The 18,915-nt window shown below is 35.0% G+C and overlaps 1 long non-coding RNA gene across 2 annotated transcripts; it reads right to left on the bottom strand.

Annotated features, from left to right (window-relative positions):
• Positions 1 to 254: 254 nt before the first annotated feature.
• On the bottom strand, positions 255 to 13,944 carry LOC149954650 (uncharacterized). 2 transcript variants are annotated; one of them, XR_016478109.1, is made up of 5 exons: positions 13,890 to 13,944; positions 13,588 to 13,655; positions 13,380 to 13,499; positions 13,214 to 13,294; positions 255 to 334 (listed from the first exon to the last, which is right to left on the bottom strand). It is a non-coding gene; the product is annotated as an uncharacterized LOC149954650 (long non-coding RNA). The 2 variants fall into 2 exon arrangements; XR_016478108.1 differs by lacking the exon at positions 13,890 to 13,944 and having other exon boundaries at positions 13,588 to 13,697.
• Between the last annotated feature and the right edge of the window lie 4,971 nt (positions 13,945 to 18,915).

Here is an 18,915-nt window from a genome sequence, read left to right as displayed (position 1 = left end):
CCAAGGGAAATTTATCGCGTCAAAAGACGGGGGTGGTAATTAGCTTTTATTTGACTCGATTTTCATAACTAAAACGCCTTCCGATTCTGAGGGCTTTGTCGATAACTTCGTTTCATTTACTTCTGATTTTACATAATGATTGTATTAATACCAATTGGTTTTAATATCCTTTCTGCAAAAAGTAATATAATTTTTAAACAATGATTTTATTTCAGAATTTTTTTATTGTGAAAGCCATTTTTCTGTTATTAGTATAAGCGACATTTTGGAGCATTTCCTTCAAATTTTACTATTTTCCGGGGCACTTCGTAAGTTCAGGAGAGGTCATACATTCCTGTGTAAATGAATTGTATTATTGCTAATCATAAAATTAAAATTCTGATTTTAGGAGAAGACGTACGAGCTAAAATTAAGGGCATTTTTGGGAAAGAAACACAAAATAAGGGTTTGCCCTTCCTCCTAATAACGATCCCATTTCTTGAAATTTTCCCACAATTTAGGGTGGCAATTTCTAAAAACTAAATAGATACTTAGAAAAAATATTTTAAATTGATTATTGAAAGAAAGTAGTAGTTAAATAGGTGTAGACATGTTTAAAATATTTATTTCTTTAATACATCAATATATTATTTATTGGCTTGCCGGGAATGCAGGTAGAAGGCGATTTCTTCGTAACAATATTGTGGGGTCTCAGATCATATAAAAAGCCAAGAAACATGCCCAGTTATGAAGCTTGCGCTTATAAGCTTATGTATCGAACCAAAATATAAAGGGCACTCTCAAATAAATTAATCATGATAAAATGAAAGTCGACAAACATTATGGGTAAGAGAGTCAACAAAGTTAAAACCACCATGTGTTTGGACAATACTTCTGCATGGCCGATTGGCTGCTAGCCAGAGAGCCTTGTGTAATGTGCAGAAATCCATACCCAGATTTGGAATGCTTATCCCTCCTATGACAAGATCACGAAGAAAGGGTGGTCGGAGCCTAGAGCAGAAAAATTTCCCTTTCTGGAACCTGCCGTTTGGTAACTATTGCTTTCTTTGGTCGTTTGCATATTCTTAAAAAAAGATGCGGTCAGACTAGGAAAGTAGTATCCAACAAAAGAAGTTTGGACTCTCTGAAGATTAGGGTGGATTTTGAAGTCGATAAAACGACTACCATAATGAAATTTCTGTTTGATGTCAGAATGACTTAAAATAGTGGTCACCAGCCCGACACGATAAAATTTCGGGCTAAAATCTTAACTTCAACCTGACCCTACCCGAAACCCGATGCCAAGCCTGCAAACGAGGTATTGTTAAGAAGCACAAATGATTCGAATCGAAAAATCATTAATTATTTTTTATTAACTCTTGCACAATTTTATTCGAATTTCCACGTGCTTTCCAACAATACCTTGTTCGACATAGCTTGTTCATGGAAAAGTGTTCCCACTGCATCGAAATTTTTATTTTAAAACATTTTAAATTTTCTTTTCTTGCACTTCAGTCGGGGAAAAATGGGATTTTCTGTAGAAGTACTAGGGACCCAACCAAACCGAACCGAGAGACACAAAATAAATTGGGTACAAAACTGTAAACTACATCAAACTTCTCCTATTTTACTGCAGTTGATGCTTAAAAATTATTAAAAGCTATCATTGTCGTAGAACACGTGTGACGAAATAAAAACAAAAAGTTTAGACAAAATAAAATTGAGTAATTTCTACTTTAAAGATCTTTTCCCTCCGATTAAGACAATATACATAATAGTCTAAAATTTAGTTTCAATAAACTCACTCCTGTTGCCGTTTGAGCTGAGTATGCCATGTAGTATTCACAATCCTATTTTTGTTGCCCTTTAATTCAGCGGAATTGATTAATAGTATGGAACACAATAACGCACGTGATAAAAATACTCGGTTCAGTTCAGTTTGGTTCTCATTCTGTCCTGGTTCGGTTCTAAATGGAACCGGAACCGAACCCTATATCTACCTTTAGGATCCGATGAACAAAAATGCGACTTTCATATAGTAAATGTCGATCTTTATAAGACATTAGCTGGGGTTCCCGGTATTTCCCGGATAAATATGCCTATTTGCATAACCAAGGAAAAAGCGCCAGTGACGAAACTCCGACACATTCAACACGAAATAGAACGCTGCAATAACTGTCTCCACCCATTTCACCGTACCAGATATAACCAACTGGTTAACGACAATATTTATACGTTGACTACATAATATTTTTTTTTTATACGGCCAAGTGTCTAAAGAAGAAGGTTTAAATAAAAGTGCCATAATTGAAGCTTTTTTCGAGTGTATGCCTGAAGAACTAAGAAACTCGGTCTTTGGGCTAAGATTAATGTGTAGTATCTTGTTTATAGCGGATATACCTAATAAATAAATAAATTCAATTAATTATAGTAAATTTCCGACCGTAACAGTCGAAAACCACAGTCAGGGTACCATAAGATAGTATACCAAATAAGGTCGACCTAATTTTCAAACTGTAGATTCCCATAGCGGACAAACATATATACCAACACTCATCTTTTCATATTAGTTCTTTTATACTTCTTTTCGTAAGCACGTTAGCACAACTGAGAGAATATCTCTTTTAAGACTGTAAAACAATGCAAAGCGTTGTAGTATAGGTCAATTTTTACATTTATATACAACATATATTTTATTTTACTTCGGCATCCTAGAATTTGGCAACCATTAAAATTTCACTGACCTCAAACATCGACACGGACGGACGAGTTAATGTAAAATTCCCGTTTTCCGTTGTATCAGATGGCGCTTCAGGTTAACGCTACAAAACATTTAATATTTTTTAACATTTTAAAGTTTTTGGTAGAGCTGTGCGAGTAGTGGTTTTATGCAATCTAGTAGGGTTTCGAGTATTAATAAATTTTTCATCGGTTAGTCGAGTCGGATTGTCGAGAATTCGATTATTACCAAATTTTCCTTGTTCGAGCAGTCGAGAAGTTAGAAACTCGTTCGGGAACTTGATTAATCGACGAGTTCTATTCGGGTAGTCGAGTAATTAAGAAAAATTTAAAATAGCCTACTAGCTACTACTCAAATGGATGTTAGGTAACAACTAACAAATTAAAAAAGATAAAAAAATTAACAAAACGCTAAACTAAAGAACATTACTTGGGCACTCACGGCAGAGATAATTCCGAGCTCTTTCAAATCCAAAACCAAAACTAAACAACTTCTTTACGAATCCAGCCAGCCAATCACTCAAGGTCTTTGTAAGGGATGTTCGTTTGGAATTTTCCCCCGATTTTCTACCCGGGCGACTGGCTATGACAAAGAGAGTATTATCGGCGGGAAAAACAAATCTGCGAGTTTGGCAGGTGGCTTATTCGAGTATTCGAGTACCCGATTAGGGCGAATTTCTGATACTCGATAATCGACGAGTATTTTTAAATTTTCTAATTCGAGTTCGAGTATCGGACCTCAAATATCGTCGGGTTCTCGATGTTGATCGAGTACTCGCAAAGCCCTAGTTTTTGGACTATTTAAATCTTGTGCGCGACATCGAAAAGCTAGTTCTATAGCTATAATGCGAAACTGAAGAAAATTGCTATTACTTTTATTATTTTAAATTCAAATTAAATATTACTTAAATATAAATAATAATAAAGAAGCAAACTTCAATTCACTTTTAAGCCAAACCTGGTCGTTCAAATCCGACGTTCAGTTTTTATAGCCAATTGAGCTCGTTAAGGCTGATTTTTAAAAGGGAACAAGATGTCGCGGACATTTAAGTAAACACAATAACCCCGATGTTATGACTATATTATAAATATTAAATTTAAATTTGAACAAATTTTCAATCAACGTATATATCAACTTAATAAACCCAATGAAGTTTTCGAGTTACCTGGTTTTGGAAATAAGGTAGAAAAACGCGAAAACGTTCATTTAAATTAATTTTTTAGAAAAACCGAATTTTACGAGTTACCTGGTTTTGGAAATAATGTAGTCATGTTTTTTGGATATAGATGGCGCCTGTATCATTTGGTACCAAATTCATATTCCACAATAAAGCGTACGCGAGTTACACGGTCCCGCGAATTGGCTAGAAATCTCACTTTAAATAAAATTTCTTAATGAAAACAGAAATGAGCAGTATTAACAAAAAATATAATTTTTAATCGAATCGATCTTAATTTAAAAAATGGCGTAGATCTGAAGTTTCAAATCGTGAAAATCCACTTCAATAGAAAAATTATTAATTTATTTGGCTCTGATTTAATAAAATAGTTTGGGATACTGAAGCCGGTAAATGTAGCTTCGAACTAGATATCGTTCAAAATTATAACCCTTACCGGTAAAGAGTTATGTTCGACCCGGCGGCACACTGTACGAGATTGGATTGTGTGTAAAAAACGGTGTGCCTGCGACTGTCTTAGCCAAAGATCTCTTGTAGTGTCTAATTCTTACCCTCGACTCCTGCCTTCTACAAGCCCCCCCCCCCGTTCTACAACGCAATCTGTGCCGGATCGCCTGGCTTTGGCCTATGCTGAAACCGTAAGCCCCAAAATTTCGACTGAGATCCTTTTTTAACATGCATTTCTTGTTATTTTTATATCTCTAAAACTATTGGTCATAGGCGAAATCTAAAACCACCACTGTATTCCTGACGTCGGAAACATGTGCCTTACAAATCATTTTCTCGATAATTCACTGTAGTCCACCATTTTGTTTTAAACCTGGTAGCCCTGCTAACTTATCGACCATAATGTCGGTCCACGATAGAATATCCCTTTGTAATTTTCGTTCGTCCATCCGTTAACCACGAGGTACATTTGAAATAATTTATGTTGTATGGTTGGTGTCTAAGGCCTGGGGCCGACACCACCTTGTGAATTTTGAAAACAAAAAACCAATATTTTGTATGAGATTCCCAACTAAATCCAAGCTCTCAACATGGATAACTACATAGAAATAAGCAATGAGGTAGAATAAATAGATATCCAAACAAATCTGGGATTCGCGGGACACGTTTTATTTGAGTAGGAGAATTAGGCTTAAGTTTCTACTCTATTGAATCATGTTGGCGCCATCTGTTTTTAGCCGTAGGAAAGATAACTGTCGTCTGCTTTATTGATCTTGGCGGAAATTTTGAAAGCAATACTTGTTTTGATAGTTCAAAGATATGTACACTTTTAAAATTTGGTAGACCTTAAATATTTTTGGTTTTAAAAGTAAAATAACTTTTGCAATGGGTAGAAAATGTTCTGTCAAAAGTTTTGTAAATACTGGGAGAAATAAAAAAGTTTCTTGGCAAAAGTAAGAAACTGAAAAATTGATAAGATCAAGGATGTTTCTTTTATTAAATGTTCTGTTTTGAAGATTTCCTATTAATCGGTCGGATTTGTTAAAAGAATGGCTTGAAGCTATCGGTAATTTTAACTGGACTCCTGATCCAAATGACGCGATTTGTGGTGACCATTTTTTGGAATCGGATTATCGTTAAATTAAGATTACTATATACAACCGCGGTTCCAAATTTGCTTTTACCAGAGCAACACATAAAAAGAGGAATTGTATTTAACAAATTGACTAAATAAAATGAAAATAAGCTATATAAATTTTAATTTAACAAATAATTTTAGAAAACCTACAGTCACATTAACTTAAATGAACAATCTACCTCTTTCCTTGGTTGCGAAAAACATAGGCAAACAATTCAGACTTAAAAAGAAAACCAACAACAGATCGAATTTATGGAAATTGAAACTGATCCAGTACAATACACAGCTGGTGCATTAGAAGATACGGGTGAAGTGTAGTACAGCGGCCTCATCGAATTTGATATTAATTTTGGTTGCGCCTGATAGACCTTGTCACGTAGATGTCGAGGGTATTTTTTATTTTGGCCGCAAATGATTATTTAATTGTTTAACTTAATTTTTTTAATTTAAAAAGTTTCTCATTTTCATTGAATTTAATATTAATTTTGATTTCGCCTGATAGACCTTGTCACGTAGATGCCGAGGGTATTTTTTATTTTGGCCGCAAATGAGTATTTAATTGTTTAATTTAATTTTTTTAATTTAAAAAATTTCTCATTTTCATTGAATTTTATATTAATTTTGGTTGCGCCTGATAGACATTGTCACGTAGATGTCGAGGGTAATTTTTATTTTGGCCGCAAATGATTATTTAATTGTTTAACTTAATTTTTTAATTTTAAAAATTTCTCATTTTCATTGAATTTTATATTAATTTTGGTTGCGCCTGATAGACCTTGTCACGTAGATGACGAGGGTAATTTTTATTTTGGCCGCAAATGATTATTTAATTTTTTAATGTAATTTTAAATTTCTAATTTTTGGGCATTTGCACGTGTTTGGTTGTACTTATTTCCGTCGTGTGTTCGCCGGCAACACAGTTTCGGTGTCCTAATGAATTCCACGTGATATTCCCTTTTTGTATAAAATCAGTTACAGTTTTTGTTCATTTTCTCGGTGTTTTGTATTTTTGGGCCACAAAGTGATATTCCCGTACTTTATCAAATCTTTTACAGTTTTTGTTCATTTTCTCGGTGTTTTCTATTATTGGGCCACTTTGTTTCTGGTTGAGATTAAAAGTATATACTTGATGCGTAAGGCTTGGTACTGTCCTCTAGGTCGCGTTATAGATGGCCCATCGCTTTTTTTAGTATGGGGTTGGGGAGGCGCTGCGCGCCCCCAGCGCTTGAGCGAAGCGAGTGCGCGGCGCCGTCAGGCGCCAATACGGGGAGTTTAGTAATGTCTTTTACGTGTTTTGGAAGTAATTATCTTCGTCAGGTTGTCGCCTACACCACGGCTTGTTACTGTTTGTTTAGGTTTCCACTCTACTAACTTTTTAACATTAAGTTACTTAATTTAATTATCATTTGCGGCCCAAAAAAATTAGTTTCGTAATCTACGCGTAAAGTGCTACATTCTCCGCCACCCAAAAATACAAAACCACGGTAATTCCCTAAAATTAGTACATTTTTAACATTAAGTTAATTAATTTAATTATCATTTGCGGCCCAAAAAAAATTAGTTTCGTAATCTACGCGTCAAGTGCTACATTCTCCGCCACCCAAAAATACAAAACCACGGTAATTCCCTAAAATTAGTACATTTTTAACATTAAGTTAATTAATTTAATTATCATTTGCGGCCCAAAAAAAAATAGTTTCGTAATCTACGCGTCAAGTGCTACATTCTCCGCCACCCAAAAATACAAAAACACGGTAATTCCCTAAAATTAGTACATTTTTAACATTAAGTTAATTAATTTAATTATCATTTGCGGCCCAAAAAAATAGTTTCGTAATCTACGCGTCAAGTGCTACATTCTCCGCCACCCAAAAATACAAAAACACGGTAATTCCCTAAAATTAGTACATTTTTAACATTAAGTTAATTAATTTAATTATCATTTGCGGCCCCAAAAAAAATTAGTTTCGTAATCTACGCGTCAAGTGCTACATTCTCCACCAAAAAATAACACGAAATTACATGAGGCCGCTGTAGTGCAATTTTTATAGAGCTTGCAAATTGTGAAATTGAAAATGTAAGTTATATAATATGAAAAAAATTAGCATAGTATTAAAATATTTTAAAATTAGGAAAAACAAAATGAGGTAGCTGAAGAGACAGAAATTTATGAAGAAAAATATGCTAGAAAGCAAATTCCTTTAACCGAATTAGATCATGTTTTTTTAATGAACAGTCACTTTTTTTTAAGAATGCATTTCAAGTTAGAATTATTTTCAGAATTACAGTTTGTCCTACGAAAAAGGTGTTAAACTATTTTAAACTTTGGCAATGTCATTTTTTTGGTAAAGAATACAATGCGAAGGGTGGTTTACAAAAGCATTCTTTCTTCAATACATTATGAATTTCACAGACTAGATTTTTCCAATCTGAAAGTAACCTATGGCTATTTTTGCAGTCCCTAACAATACAATTTGAACCAGTCATGATGTACCTTAAAAAAGATACAGCATATATTAACCCTTGGAAAGATTTAAGTTGAGTTACTTTATATACTTACCAAAACTCTCATTAAGTTGATTATTATTTTTATTTAACTTTACAATTTGTAGTAATAAACGGTAATTTCCTCATTAGAAATTTAAAGATATAAACTAAACAGTTTACTTAACTTGATTATCGTAAAAAAAACAAGCGTGAACGGTTTCGGATTGAAATATTTTCCCTTTTTTTGTTTTTGAAGAAAATGAAGATTCACAAGGTGGTGTCGGTCCCAGACCTTAGACACCAACGAAATATTTTCCCTAAAATTACCTCGCTCGCGATTTTATCACTTAGTTTTTTCACTTCCAAGGCCAATCACAAAAATATGGACAAAAAACTTGGCAGTGAAAATCCATAAAAGATGGTAGCTCTCATGAGGTGTAAAAATGGCCGCAGGAAAAAGATTTATACATGTTTCGATTTAATGGGTTTTTTGTAAGTGCTTAATCATTAGTTTAAAGAAATTCGATTTTTTCGGCGACGCTCTTAACAAATTCCCGTTTCACGGTACCGGCTACTTGGGGAGCGACAACGGGGGAGACGGTCGATTCTCAGAGAAGGGAGAGAGAGAATACGAGACGGGAAAGGCGTCGGGACATAGCGGAGTGAAAAAGGAAACAAAAATAAAAAGAGTGGAATTTCATATTTTTAACCATATTTTTGGAAATACTAACGAAATTAAATACTATTATAAATAATTATAAGTGAAAAATACAGCAATTCCAAAATTCTTACTAATTTTTCTGTAACGAGATGGCGTTGGGAGCCCAAAATGAATTAAAATGACAAGATAATTCGAGGAATTTAAGTAATATTATTCGAGGAAATAAGTAATATAAATTATTTGATAGAAAAAGCAGAGAAAATGTTGAAACTGAAAGTAAAATTAAAAGATTTATTAATAAATACACGCGGAAGCGAGATTCGAACTCACGCCTGTAAGCTGTAAGCGTGCGTCTTTAGCCATTACACCTGCCTCTTCGCTGTAAATCTGGTTCAAAAAGCAAAATCCCTATATATACAAAAGCGTCCAAGTCTTAACGATTAATTGAGAACGAAATAGCCGGAAATAACAAAATTACAATTAAATACAGGTCAAATCGCTAGTTATTTTATTGTAAAAACTCAATTTGCAACTAGATTTTGAATTATTTATGTATTATCTTTAAATTTGACTAGAAATTAAACCTGTTTTGGTTGAATGCTCGTATTTTCTCGACGTCGTTCGACCATATTTTTTATATTTTATTTCTAGCCGGGAACAGGCTTGGAAATAAGGTTTATTTCTAAACTGGTCTATTTGGCCAGTGACTCCCAACTCTTGAATTATTTAAGTGGTCACGTAGACCAGTTGGTTAATAATACCAGAGAGTGTAAAGATTATAGGAGGCGTCTCTCTTTCAAAAAAGCGTACTAACTTTTTTTTCCAAAAATGTCCACTACTACCGTAAGAGCGATGGTGCCACCAGTGGCGCCGTTCTCACAGAGCGTGCGTTTCGATGTTAGGTTTAAAAGAGACGCAAAAACTTTCCAGATTTTTAATGCTAGTTTTACAAGGTTTTTAAATAATTTAGTGGGTCTGGGGTATATTCTTTTGTTTTAAATTATAAAATATTGAAAACAAGAAATCCTTGTTCATCTTTTTTTAAGTTTCCAAAGGAAAAAGACTGGTAAATTCGCATTTTCATTAGATAGGCTTATTGGCATATTAACTTAATATAAAGTTTAGTTCTATTTTGTGGCTGAAAAATGTAAATAATGATGGGCTTACAAATAAAACTACGGAAAATTTACACGTTAACCATATAATTTGCGAGTCCGTGATCATCCCAATCCATAACAATTTCGAGCTGCATACAGGGCGGCCTCTGTGAATAATCTCTTGAAACCACCGGATTCTAATTTTGAAAATCTTGTAGTCTCGCAAAGCCAGGGGCAATGTTCCGATGAAGACTTAGAATTTTGTAATTCTATTGGAAGTCTAAACCTGCTAAAACAAAATGTTCTTAGTTACATTTCAGGATATCTAATTCACCGCTGCTACTCAAACCTTCAATGCTCTTCTTGCATAAGTCAACTCAAAAAAGACAATCCAATTGTTGACCCAACAAATCTGCTCTTTTACTTTAAAGCTTTCAAAACAGCAAAGAATTCTTCTATCAGCTGCTCAGCAGCCTCATCGTACCAACTGATAGTTTCTTCAAATTTGTAACGGAGACAAATGAATTAAGTATTTGACACCAGTTTTAAGCTTTTATCGCACATGACAAATATTAAAGGACGTTTGGAGAGATTCATCATTCAAAGAATTGACAAGAAATATTTTAAAGCTAATGAAGATTCTCCATGTGCAACTGCATACCAAAACATGATATCTTTTTTCATAGAATTCTGCATACATAGTTCCCTTAAAAAACAAGATCTCAACCATGAATACACGAAAACCCAGAAAAGATTATATAGGAAACTGTTAAAAATACAACATTAATCTCATTTTACAAACTTCAATGTTTCCTCGTATTAAGTTATAACGCTCTGTTCTCGTTAAGCCTCGGCCATTTCATAAAATTTCCAATGAATTTCCTTGGTTAATCAAACAAATAATTCTTTTAGTATCAAAATATTATAAATAGTCCGCTTTCTTGTACTTACGTTTCTTTATTTTTCATGGAATTGAATTTTATTAATTTTAAATTAGCATAATTCAACTATGTTTAACAGCCATGACTGATGAAAAACTTTCCGGATGTTTACAAAATTTAAAAATTTTCCAGTAGTGACATCGTGTGTCGGATAGTATCGTAACCTCTCCTATGGGCGCGCGCTCTCAAAATCTTGTACGAAATTTTAACGTTACGGGAATAGGAAGAGACGCCTCTCATAATCTTTACACTCTCTGATAATACGGTAGATATTTTTTAATTAATAAACTGGACACTGGACCAGTGAACCCCTAGCTTTTGTATAAAAAAACTGGTCCGAGCAATTAATAAACTGGTCTTTGACCCAGTGACCACCGCTTATTTCCAAGCCTGGCCGGGAAGGCGAAAAACGCATGCGCACACTGGTCAATGTGTTGCCACGTCAATTGGCCGTTGTATAGCGCTCTTGATGATCTACACAACGCAAACTAAGAGGAATTTTCCCCACTTGGCTACGTTTTTCCGCGTTCCCAATCATACCCGACCACACACACATACCCATCCTCACACAATTAAATTGAATTTAAATTAAAACTCTATAAACGTTAAGAGATTATATACAAAATTAAAGAGTGGAAAAATAATTATGAAGAGCGATTCGAATCGCACGTCATAATTATTTTTCCACTCTTTAATTTTGTATATAATCTCTTAACGTTTATAGAGTTTATTCTGGATAAACTTTGCGGACATTTTTTTGTTATGATGTTTCGTAAAAACATTAATTCTAAATTTATTTTAATGTCTGTCCCTTCTTAGCCGTAACACTTACAAGAATAAACACTGTTTTTTCAGTTCGTAGAACTGGTTTTTGTATAATTGTTATTCCCTTACAACGATCGACATAGTGACGTTTCTAGCCTCTTAAAAACCATTGAAATCTCCCTAAGAAAAATTATATTGCGTTGATTTTCCAGGTTTAATTACATTGCTCGTATCTAAATACCAAAAAATATATATATATATTATGGATATCCAGGTTTTATCCGAAAGTCCTTCACTGCTGATATCCAAATTTGAAAATTATAAATATCCCTGGGATATTCGATTATCGTTGATTTCTCCCTCGCTAGCGCAATTAAAATTTATCCACAAACGTCTTGATTTTCATATTTCCAGTTTCAAATTAGAAATTCAGAATTCTTACGTAACACTTGGTTTTTCCACGAAACATGTTATTCAATGTAATACTTGGTTTTGAAAAGTATGTTCGATTACTAATATGCAAAATAGGTTTCAGAGAGATGCCATTTTCTATTAACGTTAAAATTACAAAATGGGCGAAATACTGAAAAATGCAAATTTTTATTTTTACGGGCTTTTTTTGTATTGATGATGGAAGAGAGGTATTATTTCGATGGGCAATAGCTGTATTATTTGAGAATTGCTTAGACGACTATCTTATTTTTTTAATGTTGCACTGGTTGGTGATGATAACTCTTTCGATAGCAAAACAACATGAGTGGGTATGAAATGATTGCTGTAACATTTTACGTAAAGATTGTATTAATACAATTTGATTTTAATATATTTATCATGCAATACATTCTTACGGCAAAAAGTTAAATAATGTTTAAACAATTTTATTTATGAAATTTTTTATTGTGAAAGCCAGTTTTCTGTTTTAACAGAAACGACACTTTGGAACATTTCCTTCAAATTTTTCTATTTTCCGTGGCACTTCCTAAGTTCAGAAGAGGTCATACATTCCTGTGTAAATAATTTGTTTTATTATTAATCATAAAATTAAAATTCTGATTTTAGGAGAAGACGTACGAGCTAAAATTAAGGGCATTTTTGGGAAAGAAACTCAAGATAAGGGTTTGCCCTGCCTCCTAATAACGATCCCATTTCTGGAATTTACCTCACAATAAAGGGCGGCCAATTTCTAAAAACTAAATACATACTTAGAAAAAAATATTTAAAATTGATTATTGAAAGAAAGTAGTAGTAAATAAAATACATTAGGTGTAGAAATGTATAAAATATGTTTTAAACATCAATATATATTTATTGGCTTGCCGGGAATGCAGGTAGAACCCGATTTCTTCCTAACAATATTGTGGTGTCTCAGATCATATAAAAAGCCAATGAACATGCCCAATAATGAAGCTCGCGCAGTTAACAAGTTCAGAACCAAAATACACGGGGCACCCTCCAATTTATAAATCATTAAAAACCTGATGTAGACTAAAACTAGTTATATTTAAAATGATGATTATTTGGGCTCCGTGTGGATCGCCCCATGTCCTTACATGCATGGATTAAACACTAGTGTTTAATCCATGTTACATGTGTACCTATTAAGAAACTGATATCGATTATTTTCTACCTATGAGGATTGTTCTAACGATCACACTATCGCTTGCAAACCATTTTCTGGGCGAGTTTCTCTTTATTTGTCAAACCAATCATTCATTCAACCGTTCTTAAACTAGATTATATTGTCTAATGAGACTATGGCTATAGTCAAAGAAAGAAGTTACCTTTGCTGCTTTTATCTGAAGTTCTGTGGCGTGATACGAAAGGCAGCATAATAAGGAAACTACCGTATCTGTCGGCTTGGCCTTTAATGAAATTTGAAATCCAACATTGAAATATGTCATCGGATGCAATAAAATTTGTAAAATGGATTCGATGTGAATGAATTACCTGCGGAATCTTTTGTCCTAATTGCGCAAATAATCGAAATAATTCTTTGAAAAGAGTCGTTTCTCTCGTCACCCCCAAATGAGATCCGCAAGATTTAATCAGTGATATCTTTTGCGCTACCTAAAATGAATTTGTTAGTTTCGCTAATTGATAACTTTATATTTATATTAAATAACTAATAATAACTAAAGCTTTAAAATAGTCCTACCGTTAATCCCGACTTTATTTTGATACACTCTGCAGTCAAATCGGAGCATTTTTGTTTTTGAAGTTTTTCTAAAGATTAAAATTGCTTAAGTAACGGAGTAAATATTACAAGAGGGGTTATTATATCAATAAGTACGAAAAGTTGTCAATATTTTCACCGAACTGATTTTCACAGTTACTGCGAAATCAGGGTTTAATTTAGCACAAAGTTCTCTAAGCGAGAGGTTCAGTGTCGATAAAGGTTCGGTAAGAAAATAGGCAATAATTCAATACTTAAAGTTATTATTCCACTTATGATCTTACTCAAAACGAATGGTTGCTTTTGTAGAAATGCTCGAACATCGATACGGCATGTTCTTTTTAATTCAGCCACTAGAGCCGCTAATTCCTCAATCGCTTTTTGCACGTCGACTTTCTTCCGGGCGAACTTCCCCTTCAAAGTGGCCGTTTCCGCTTTCGCTTGTTTAGCCAAAGCCTCTTCCTTCTCCGCCTCCAATTTGGCGACGAGAGCTGCTGATTTGGCTTTTTGCGCCTCATCTCTTGCTATTTTGGCTGCCTCCTTCGCTTTTACAGCTTCTGCTTTGGCTTTTTTTATAATTATCTCTTTACTCCCTGTCTCTATAGTCTTTAAGTATTCTTTATGAGCCTTTTTGGCCTTTTCTTCGGCAACTTGCGCTTTTTTTTCGTCAATGGTGACTTTCAATTGCAATCTTACGCTTTCAGAACGCGCGTCTTCGGCTCTTTTTTCCGCTTGCTTCTGTTTCAATTCGGCATTTTTAACTTTCGCTTCCGCGGCTTTCTCTTCGGCTTGTAGTAACTTGATCTTTTCTTTAACCGCTTTAACTTTGCCGACTAAATTTTTATTCGATTCTGCGACATGGAATAAACTCAGGCATATAACCGCCAACGTGGCGAATTGCAAGAAGCGGGACATCGTGGCGAATGACTCTGGTTACTTCAGATTGTCAGGCTTTATACAATTTAGTCGCGATGATGTTTTGATGATTTGGAAAACGTCGAGTGAAGTTCGATTCTGTTCCACGTGTATTAATAACAAAATTATTAAAATTTAGATTAATGTTGTTTAAAAACTGACAAAATTATCTCTACAACATTAAGAGAAAGGTTTAAAAATTAAGAACCTCAACGCGTAAGCCTAAAAACTCTAAAACAACTTGTCTTAAGATACGAATTCAACAACTGAGAAAAGCAAAATAGATGAATTTAAATTAAATGGCCATAAACGTAAAATAAAAATATATTTTTGATGACGATGGATTTTTCACTTAATAAAATGTAGGATAAAATGTAATTCAAATATATATCAATATAATTAATGCAATTTAGGGTCGTTTAATTTGTGTAACCTTTCAGGTTCATCTTCCCCCGCATGCTCAATTTTTTTAATTTTTCTTTGTGTTTTATTGACTTTTGCTGTTAGATTTTCCCTCGCACTCTTGACCATTATTGATTCTTATTTGACTATTTATCGATAGTTAATTTTACGTATTCTTAAAGCCCACTATATCAAATCCATTAGTATTCAAAGATCGATTTAATAAAAACTAGTCGCAGTCGTTAAATATAATTAAAATTAACGTTAACTTAAAACGAAAATAACTTTAAAATGTCGCATCCAAATTAATTAAAATTTATATAGATAAAAGATTTTTAACTTATCCCCGCTATAAAATATAAAAAGAAGCTAATTAATTATAAAAAATACCATTCTCTTACAATAAATTATAAAATTAAATCCCTAGCTAATTAAAGTGTTTTATCTCTGTCATAATTAGACCATGGTACAATACATTCTGAGCCGTCACAACCCAGGTTTTTCCAATAATTTTCGAACTAGACCAATAATATCCCCTCAGCTCACCGCGATTCCATGGAACAATTATCATGTTCACGGGCCACTAGCCTACCACCAGGTAGCAAGATCCCAACAAAAAGCGCTTAAACATATTATGAATACCCTCGCTAACTATCCAGATGAGATCCTTTCAGAGCATTCCGACCAGAAGGGCATGATCCAGACGGGCATGAATCTGGGAAAACTAATGCCCTCAACACCCTCAAATCACCTGTTGATCACCCAATACCTAGCAGTTCCGAGATAAGAAAGCCAGATGACCGAGACCGATTCCCTCTTCTAACCAGACGTTTTAGACCGAAACCGGAAGTACCTTCGCCCACTTGAAAGAAGTTCGTCGGCGTCATCCGGGCATCCGTCCCTGCCGTAAGCGAGACGAATTGACAGTTTGGAACTGTCGGGTCGCATGCACAGGCTGGACGATCTTTAGGATGGACAGTGCATTGGGTGGAAAATGTATTTTGGCTGGACCGGTCGTAGGTTGGAAATGTCGTACGCTGAAATACTCATCGGATGGAAATGTCGTAGGATGGAAGCTGCATTGGATGGAAACGACTTTTGCTGGAGACGTCCTAGGTTGGAAATAGCATAGGCTGGAAGCGTCGTAGGTTGGAACCGTCGTAGGATGGATACGGCTTAGGATGGAAAGGGCGTTGGGTGGATACGGCCTTGGATGGAAACTGCACTGGATGGATACGCTGCGAAAGGGCGTTGGATGGATAAGGCGTTGGATGGAAACGACATTGGACAGAAACGCTGGGAACGGCGTGAGATGGATACAGCGTGGGATGGAAAGGGCGTTGGATGGAAACGACATTGGACAGAAACGCTGGGAATGGCGTGAGATGGATACAGCGTGGGATGGAAAGGGCGTGGGATGGAAATAGCGTACGCTGGAACCGACACTTTGGTATTAAACTATTTAGTAGGGGATTCCCTACTATTTCCATGCAATGTTCGCGGTTACATCTCAAAAGTTTCTGTTTATTATCTATATAATAACGGAGATATGTCATCAACGGTGTATAAAGAAATTTCAATTGATACTTCGTTAGATAGGTATTGATCACCTCTATATTATGGGTAATTCCACGACAATTTGACTTGTTCACCCGACCATCGTGAAATTTAGTGAAAACTTGTATTTCAGTTGTCCTAACGAAGCCGAATTTGGAATTTTTGGAGCGTATCTCTTGTCTGTAACTCTGTTTCTCAGAAAATACCCCACCTATGCGGTTGACTTTCAAATAGTCGTAAGCCACTTCCGGTCACTAGCAGACAAAAACTTTAGTCGTGGCTGGACCAAACGGCTGCCGGCAAAGAATTGTTGCCCTACATAAAACTTGTGCTTGATTCAAACCGTTTTAACACTATTTGAACACTTTTTCATGAGTCGAAATTTGACACTGCTAGGGGCGTTTTATTACACAAATCACACCCCGTATTAACACCTTCAAGATTTTTATCTTAAAAATACGGTGTAAAAATGAGATTTAAAACTCCTTTTCCACACTATTTAAACACTTTTTTTTATCATTCTTTGTTTGTGACACAAAATATATCCAATAACCTTTAAATAGTCATTTTGCAACTTGCAAGCTTTAAATCACACCTTTAAAGGTGTTAATACACCTATTTCAAGAGTAAAATCACACCCGTGAAGGAGTTAAAAGTAACCTTTAAAGGTGTAAATAAGCCATTTTAAAGAATAAAATAACACTCTTAAAGGTATAAATTCGCACTTTAAATATTAAAATTACACCTTATGAGAGTTGAATCACACCTCTAGAGGTGTAAATAGGTTCGTATAAAGAGTAAAATTAGACTTTTAGAGGTGTAAATTCACACTTTTAAAGGTGTAAAATCAGACTTTTAAAGGTGTAAAATCAGACTTTTAAAGGTGTACAATCAGACTTTTAAAGGTGCAAAATCATACTTTTAAAGGTGTAAAATCAGACTTTTAAAGGTGTAAAATCAGACTTTTAAAGGTGTAAAATCAGACTTTTAAAGGTGTAAAATCTGACTTTCAAAGGCGTAAATTCACTTGGTAAGAGATAAATAACACATATAGAGGGGTTAAAATGCCTTTTTGAAAGTTACATTCCACCTACAAGGGCTCAATAACAATTTTAATGGTGTTACTCTGTCATTTCTGTAGTGTTCTAAAAACCTTTCATTAGTTAACAAGTTGTCCCAGGCCGTAATATTAGTTCCACATCAGTGTATTCAAGTGGGCAAACCCATACACCCTTAGTAGACACAGGTAGGCAAACTAATACAAAAACTGTTGAGGCTACGTGATTTCTTATCGTTTGATATATAAATTGCCATCCAAAGTTAAAGAGTGGGTGCCGCCCACCCTCAGGATACCCGGGTGGGCAAACCAATTTAAAAGCTGTTGAGGCCATGCGATTTCGTATCTTTTGATATATAATTTACCATCCTATGTTAAAGAGTGGCCACCGCCCACACTCAGGATACCCGGATGAGCAAACCAATACAAAAGCTGTTGAGGCCATATGATTTCCTAGCGTTTGATATATAATTTACCATCCTATGTTAAAGAGTGGCCACCGCCCACCCCCAGGATACCCGGGTGGGCAAACCAATACAAAAGCTGTTCAGGCCATGTGATTTTATATTATCTCGGTGATTAAATTAGTATTTTCTTAGAACAGATATTTAATATGGATTATTAACAAATGCATAAATCATATTATCGCAAGAATGCATTTATGTACTAAGAATATGGCAAGACGGAGATTCTGTCCCCATGGTCGCATACTTTTCAGCTTAAGGGCCTGTGGCCAAAGCCCTAGCCAAAGTGCTAGCCCATTGAATTTAACATGTTTGATTCTAGCAAAGCAGACTTTTACAACACGCCCTAAGTTCGACTGCTTTGGATTTTTTGGCCTCACTCTTTCAAGTAGACGCTAGTGTAGACGATTCCAATCTTTTACTTTTATTGTTCTATGAGACCAAATTGTTTTTTTTCGATAACTCTCCCTTTAAGGCGGTTGGTCGGAGGGGGCGGAAATTAACGGCACTGCGTGCGCGTCAAAGAGCTCTATCAAATGAGACCAACTTGTTTTTTCGATCACTTTACCTTTAAGGGGGTTGTTCGGAGGGGGTGGAAATTATCAACACTGTGTGCGCGTCAAAGAGTTCTATCGAATGAGACGAAATCTCTGTACCAACTATACAAACTATACAAGTTCGCCAAGAAGGCGATAATATTATTTTGTGCCACATATCAACGACTTCGATAAGAATGCCACACTTATTTATTACTTCTGTCCATACACGGTTTCGATCAGTGGTGTAGCCAGGATTTTGTTTCGGGGGGGGGGACCCCATTGAAAAAAAATTAAAAAAAAAATATTTAACGTACAACGATACGTTTCGGGGGGCCATGTGCCCCCTGTGCCCCCCTGGCTACGCCACTGGTTTCGA

This window comes from Leiobunum rupestre, chromosome 2 (genome assembly GCF_980474605.1).
Source record: "Leiobunum rupestre chromosome 2, qqLeiRupe1.1.hap1, whole genome shotgun sequence".
NCBI lineage: Eukaryota > Metazoa > Arthropoda > Arachnida > Opiliones > Sclerosomatidae > Leiobunum > Leiobunum rupestre.
This window is presented reverse-complemented; position numbering and strand designations above follow the sequence as displayed.